Source organism: Opisthocomus hoazin, chromosome 19 (genome assembly GCF_030867145.1).
Source record: "Opisthocomus hoazin isolate bOpiHoa1 chromosome 19, bOpiHoa1.hap1, whole genome shotgun sequence".
In the NCBI taxonomy this organism is placed as follows: Eukaryota; Metazoa; Chordata; class Aves; order Opisthocomiformes; family Opisthocomidae; genus Opisthocomus; species Opisthocomus hoazin.
This window is the reverse complement of record NC_134432.1, coordinates 1,140,654-1,148,295: the sequence shown is the minus strand read 5'-3', so window position 1 is coordinate 1,148,295 and position 7,642 is coordinate 1,140,654.

The window sequence follows — 7,642 nt, the reverse complement described above, 5'->3', positions numbered from 1 at the left end:
AGACTACCATGTGTTTTGGTTTCGGCTGCCGCCGGCAACAAAAGCGCCACGCGGCCGCCCCTCCCCCCGCCGGCGTGCGGAGGAGAATGAAAAGAAAGAGGCAGAAACTGGTGGGTCGGGATAAGGGCAGTTTAACAGAACAGCAAACAGAGGGAAAACAGGAACAACAACGATACAGATAAGGAGAAAACACAACCACGAACCGTACAACAGCCGCTCTCCCGAAACCGGACCGGCGCTGCGCCCGCCCAAGCCGCGAGTGCCTTCCCGCCGCACCGCCCCCCCCCCACCGGAACCCCGCGTGACGGCACATGGTATGGAATACCAGGCTCTGTTTGGCCAGGTGGGGTCAGCCCCCACCCCCCGGCTGTGCCCCTTCCTGGATTCCAGTGAAAATTAACCCTGTTCTGGCCAAACCCAGGACATTATCCACCCCTTATTCCATACCATCTACGTCATGCCCAGGTCCCCCATTGTCCAGTTGATCACCACCACTTCTCCTGTCTCCAGATATCATTCCTTTAGTCTATGGATCATCACTCTAAAGTGTCCGTTGAGTTCATTTAATCCATGACTTCAGGCTCCATCTGTCGTTATGGTCTTCCGTGGCAGGGGAGGTGATGTGTGGTGATGGGCGGTCACTTGCTGCATCCGGAGCTCACGGCTGATGTATCTGGTGCGGCCCGTGCCCACAGTCTGCAGGAGATGTTGATCTTGATGAAGTTGCTGGATGCTAGTTGTTGAAAACCAGGTCCAGTTCCATCATCACCGTGCTCTGCTAGGTTTTCATTGAAAAAGTCCATCCTTCTTTAATCTGGACGATTCTTACTATGCTACTACTGGTACAACATATAACAATTATAACAGTGATAACAGACAGTGACAGGGTTATTTAACAACTAACTTTATACAATTTATTTATGGACTATTCTCGCCCAAAATTAAATCCCCATGAGGTACACATCGGACTTCCCCATCCTTCCGCATTACCCACCAGGTACACCCAGGTCCTTGAGCAAAAGCAATCCCGCGGACGGGCTTGCCTTTGCCCGAGGCAGGACTAACCCAAACTGTCTTCCCTAACATGTTCCGCATGTGCACTACAGGGACTTTATCCCCTTCTACTGGGCGCTGAGGTTTTGACTGGGCAGGACCAGCCCGGTTGGTGGACCCTCTGGTGTTAACCAACCAGGTGGCCTTTGCTAAATGGGTATCCCAATTTTTGAAAGTCCCACCCCCCATTGCCCTCAAAGTGGTTTTTAGCAGCCCATTGTAACGTTCGATCTTTCCAGAGGCTGGTGCATGGTAGGGGATGTGATACACCCACTCAATACCGTGTTCTTTGGCCCAGGTGTCTATGAGGCTGTTGCGAAAGTGAGTCCCGTTGTCCGACTCGATTCTTTCGGGAGTGCCATGTCGCCACAGGACTTGTTTTTCCAGGCCCAGGATGGTATTCCGGGCGGTGGCATGGGGCACAGGGTAGGTTTCCAGCCATCTGGTGGTGGCCTCCACCATTGTGAGTACATAGCGCTTGCCTTGGCGGGTTTGTGGCAGTGTGATGTAGTCAATCTGCCAAGCCTCCCCATATTTATATTTTAGCCATCGTCCTCCATACCACTGAGGCTTTACCCGCTTGGCTTGCTTGATTGCAGCGCATGTCTCACATTCATGGATAACCTGTGCGATAGTGTCCATGGTCAAGTCCACCCCTCGGTCACGAGCCCATCTGTATGTCGCGTCTCTTCCTTGGTGGCCCGAGGTGTCATGGGCCCACCGAGCTATAAAGAGTTCACCCTTATGTTGCCAGTCCAGATCCACCTGAGCCACTTCAATCTTAGCAGCCTGATCTACCTGGTGGTTGTTTTGATGTTCTTCAGTGGCCCGACTCTTAGGGACGTGGGCGTCCACGTGACGGACTTTTACAGCCAACTGCTCTAGCCGGGCAGCAATATCTTGCCACAATGGGGCAGCCCAGATAGGTTTGCCTCTGCGCTGCCAGTTGTTCTTCTTCCATTGCTGCAGCCACCCCCACAAGGCATTGGCCACCATCCAAGAGTCGGTGTAAAGATAGAGCACTGGCCACTTCTCTCGACTGGCAATGTCTAAAGCCAGCTGGATGGCTTTCACCTCTGCAAACTGGCTGGACTCACCTTCTCCCTCGGCAGTTTCCGCGACTTGTCGTGTAGGGCTCCATACAGCAGCCTTCCACCTCCGCTGCTTCCCCACAATGCGACAGGACCCATCAGTGAACAAGGCATACGTTTTCTTATCTTCTGGCAGCTGGTTATACAGTGGGGCCTCTTCAGCACGTGTCACCTCCTCCTCTGGCGATGCTCCAAAATCTTTGCCTTCTGGCCAGTCCATGATGACCTCCAGAATTCCTGGGCGACTGGGGTTTCCCATTCGGGCACGCTGGGTGATCAGCGCGACCCACTTACTCCACGTAGCATCGGTGGCATGATGCGTAGAGGGGACCCTCTCTTTGAACATCCAGCCCAGGACTGGCAATCGTGGAGCTAGGAGGAGCTGTGCTTCAGTGCCGACCACTTCTGAAGCAGCTCGAACGCCTTCATATGCTGCCAGAATCTCTTTTTCAGTGGGAGTATAGCGGGCCTCGGATCCTTTGTATCCCCGGCTCCAGAACCCCAGGGGTCGACCTCGAGTCTCCCCTGGTGCTTTCTGCCAGAGACTCCAGGTTGGGCCATTCTCCCCGGCTGCGGTGTAGAGCACGTTTTTAACATCTTGCCCTGACCGGACTGGACCAAGGGCTACGGCATGAACTATCTCCCGTTTAATCTGTTCAAATGCCTGTCGTTGCTCAGGGCCCCATTCAAAATCATTCTTCTTCCGGGTCACGTGGTACAGAGGACTTACAATCTGGCTGTAATTTGGGATGTGCATCCTCCAAAAACCCACAACACCCAGGAAGGCCTGTGCTTCCTTTTTGCTGGTTGGTGGAGACATAGCTGCTATTTTGTTGATGACATCCATTGGGATTTGACGGCGCCCATCCTGCCATTTTATTCCCAAAAACTGGATCTCTTGCGCAGGTCCCTTTACTTTACTTCGCTTAATGGCGAAACCGGCTTTCAGAAGGATCTGAACTATTTTCTCCCCTTTCTCGAAAACCTCCTCCGCTGTGTCGCCCCATATAATGATGTCGTCGATGTACTGCAGATGTTCTGGGGCTTCACCCTTTTCCAGTGCAGTCTGGATTAGTCCATGGCAAATGGTGGGACTGTGTTTCCACCCCTGGGGCAGTCGATTCCAGGTGTACTGGATGCCCCTCCAGGTGAAAGCAAACTGTGGCCTGCACTCTGCTGCCAAAGGGATGGAGAAGAATGCATTAGCGATGTCAATTGTAGCATACCACTTGGCTGCCTTTGACTCCAGCTGATATTGAAGTTCTAGCATGTCTGGCACAGCAGCACTCAGCGGTGGTGTGACTTCATTCAGGCCACGGTAGTCTATTGTCAGTCTCCACTCTCCAGTAGATTTTCTCACTGGCCATATGGGACTATTAAAGGGTGAGCGAGTTTTGCTGATCACTCCTTGACTCTCCAGCTGGCGGATCAGCTGATGAATGGGGAGAAGGGAGTCTCGGTTGGTACGATACTGTCGCCGGTGCACCGTTGTGGTCGCGATGGGTACCTGTTGTTCTTCAACCCTCAGCAACCCCACAACGGAAGGATCCTCCGAGAGACCAGGCAAAATGGACAGCTGTTTAATTTCTTCCGTCTCCACAGCAGCTACGCCAAAAGCCCACCGATACCCCTTTGGGTCCTTGAAATAGCCTCTCCTAAGATAGTCTATCCCAAGGATGCACGGAGCCTCGGGGTCAGTTACAATGGGGTGCTTCTGCCAGTCCTGCCCAGTGAGGCTCACTTCAGCCTCCAGTAGACTCAGCTCTTGGGACCCCCCTGTCACTCCCGAAATGCAAATGGGCTCTGACCCTTTGAACTCTGATGGCATTAAAGTACACTGTGCACCAGTGTCCACTAGAGCTTTATACTCTTGTGGATCTGACGTGCCAGGCCACCGAATCCACACCGTCCAATAGACACGGTTGTCCCTTTCCTCCACCTGGCTGGAGGCAGGGCCCCTCTAATCCTCGTCAGAGAAATTGCTGCTCACCTGCTGTAAAAAATGACTTGGAGGTCCCCTCCAGAGGATCGGAATCAAGGTCAAACTGTCTACCTGGTCTGGAGAGCTGGCTTTTGGAAACTGGAGCGGCATTTTTCCTAACAGAGTCCCCTTTTGTGATTGTTTTACCTCGCAACTCACGTACTCGTGCCTCTAGACTTGAGGTGGGTTTTCCATCCCACTTCCTCATGTCCTCTCCGTGGTCACGCAGGTAAAACCACAGGGTTCCCCGTGGTGTGTAGCCTCTGTATTCCCTCTCCTGAGCAGGGAAACGCTTGCCCCTAATAGCTGAGACACTGGCCCGTACAGGTGGGGAGTAGGACATGTTCTCTTTGATTTGCCGCACCTCCCGGGCCAGTTTCTCCACAGCTGAGACAAGAGAGGAAGAGAGACTTTCCTCATATTGGCGGAGTCTGACAGCCACCTCGTCCACTGTTGGTGTGTCTTTACCTTTCCAGTTTACAACTGCCAGTGAGTTGGCATGCGAGGAGGGTGCACTCCGCACAAACTTCCTCCACATGGATTGTGAGCACTGGAGTTCATCTGGGTCTGTAGGTACCTGCTCATCGTCTGTGTCACAGTAAACCAGCTCCCGCACAGCCAGTTCCCTCAAGTACTGAATACCCCTCTCCATATTGGTCCACTTGCCAGGATAGCATACAAAATCGTCACTGAAGGGGTACCTCTCCCTCACACCTGACAGAAGTCTCCTCCAGAGGCTGAGGACTTGTTCCTTTTTCCCAATGGCCTTGTCAATGCCCCCATCCCTGGCCAGGGATCCCAGCTGCTTGGCTTCCTTGCCCTCTAACTCCAAGCTGCTGGCCCCGTTATCCCAGCACCGCAGCAGCCAGGTGGCAATGTGCTCGCCTGGGTGGCGGCTGAAATCTTTCCGCATGTCTCTCAGCTCGCCCAGGGACAGGGACCGGGTGATGATCTCTGTCTCTATCTCCCGCGATGACCCTGGCTCATCGTCATCCCTCCCGGAGCGATCTGCTCTCTTTGCATCTTTCTTTAGTTTTACGGGGGCGACTGCTACTGGCACAGGTTGGTCATTGGGCTCAGCTGCGATGCCTGCAGCTGGAGCTGGAGCAGCTGCTGTGTCCACTGGGGAAACCGAGGCAGACCCTGCAGCTGTGGCAGCAGCAGTGCCAGTCTGGGGGGCTGTGACTGCCTGCTGGGCTGGAGGGGCTGCAGGGCCGGCTGGGGGGGCAGCGCCAGTTGCAGCGCCTGCCGCTTCGCTTCCCCCCCTTTCCCCTTTAAGGCACTGAACAGTGTTGAACAGGGCTCGGTAGGCATGGGCCAGACCCCAGCACATTGTGGTGATTTGTGTCTCTCTGGAATTCCCAGGGTGGCAGCACACTTTTTTCAGATATTTTACCAGATTGTCCGGATTCTGTATTTGTTCAGGGGTGAGTTTAAAACACACCGCAGGTGCCCACTGCTCTAGACATCTGCCCATGCTGTCCCACACACCCAGCCACTCACAGCTATCCAGCCCCGGGGCAGGTCTCTGCACGATGTTCTTAACGACTTGCTTAACCCTAAACAAAACCTGCAACCCATTCAGGAGGCATAACAAAAGGAGAGCGCTGCCCTGAGCATCCCACGGGTACTCGAAATTCTCAAAAGCAGTTAGGACCAGCCTGAGGGAGAGAGGGGGGGCGAAAGAGTGGGGGAAGGTATCCCCTTCGGTTTTCCCCACAGACTGGGTTTGATTATTAACAAAATCTAAGACATAGGATCCGAGGTACGGAAATGACCGCAGTGCCGCATGCAAATACAAGACTAATTTCATGCACAGTGATGTTATCATATCATAAGTCGATATCGTACAGTACAGCAAAATCATCATCTTAATCCTTTTTCCAGTGATGATGAACAGCATGGCAATGAACGCATAGTGCAAGTACGGATTTACATAGCAGAGCCACTTGATCAAAGTCAGAAACATTTTTTTTTTTCCTTTTTTACCGGCGACTACTTAACACAGAAAAATGCGTATAACAAAATTTAAGCAAATCTAAGAAAACAGTCTTAACAGCCGCTGCTCAGCCCTGCCGTTATCCCTGCCCCACGTTGGGCGCCAATTTAATGTTTTGGTTACGGCTGCCGCCGGCAACAAAAGCGCCACGCGGCCGCCCCTCCCCCCGCCGGCGTGCGGAGGAGAATGAAAAGAAAGAGGCAGAAACTGGTGGGTCGGGATAAGGGCAGTTTAACAGAACAGCAAACAGAGGGAAAACAGGAACAACAACGATACAGATAAGGAGAAAACACAACCACGAACCGTACAACAGCCGCTCTCCCGAAACCGGACCGGCGCTGCGCCCGCCCAAGCCGCGAGAGCCTTCCCGCCGCACCGCCCCCCCCCCACCGGAACCCCGCGTGACGGCACATGGTATGGAATACCAGGCTCTGTTTGGCCAGGTGGGGTCAGCCCCCACCCCCCGGCTGTGCCCCTTCCTGGATTCCAGTGAAAATTAACCCTGTTCTGGCCAAACCCAGGACACCATGTTAATCCTTTCAGAGCAGGTCACTCAAGAAATGTCAGCATCCATGTAGAGAGTCTATAGATGAGCCAGGCACTGAAGCCATCATTGCAGAAGCACAGATGAGGCATTTGAACAGCTTAGTAAGCCTGGGAACCACCATGCCTTGCCTCCTGAGATTCCTGGAGACAGCTGTGCTTTTTGTCCAGCAAAGTGTGATTCTTCTTTGGGTGTATGGGCCAATCTGCTGACATATGCAATGTTTCATGTTGTGAACAGAAATAAAACCAACTTTTTGACTCGGAAAGTTTCATTTGACATGCTGAAAGGCAGGGCAGATGAAGGGACCTGAGAGCTTCCACGCTCCCTGCTGCGGAGTTATGACTTCAGAGACTGAAAAGGCAGGTAATGGTGTTGTATCTGCATAGCACAGGAAGATTTTGCCATTCTCCATTGCTTTGCACAAACCTGGTTGTCTTCGGCTATAAAAGAAAAAAGTCCCTTTCTTCATTTCCTCCTCCGGACAAAAATAAGGAGAAACTGCATGGAGCTGGCAGGTTTACGGGCAAATGTGTCTAAGGGCTGTGAGATTTAAATGATAACAGAGAGGTAGCAATGAGAGGAAAAACACTCTTCTAAGAACTTCATTCCAGAGGCTAGCTACTGAGAACTTTGAGCAATTACTTAAATACAGAACAACTATTGGGAAGGAAATTAAAGAGTTTTAGTTTATTGTCATCATCAAGGATAAGAAGCTGTTCCCTTACAGCACTGTCCTGTTACTGCTGTAACCAAGGTGATGGAATCAGTTCACCATAAACATGAACAATGCTGCTACTATGTCCCTTGTACAGCCCAACCCATCTGGACACTAGGTCTGGGAACAGTAGGAACAGAGACTCTAGTCTCTAGTTAGCCATTAATGTTAAACAATAATAAATAGAAATAGCGTTACCTAATAGCTGCAGGTGCATTTATAGTAAATTAACCGAAGCGGAGAATCATGCATCTCC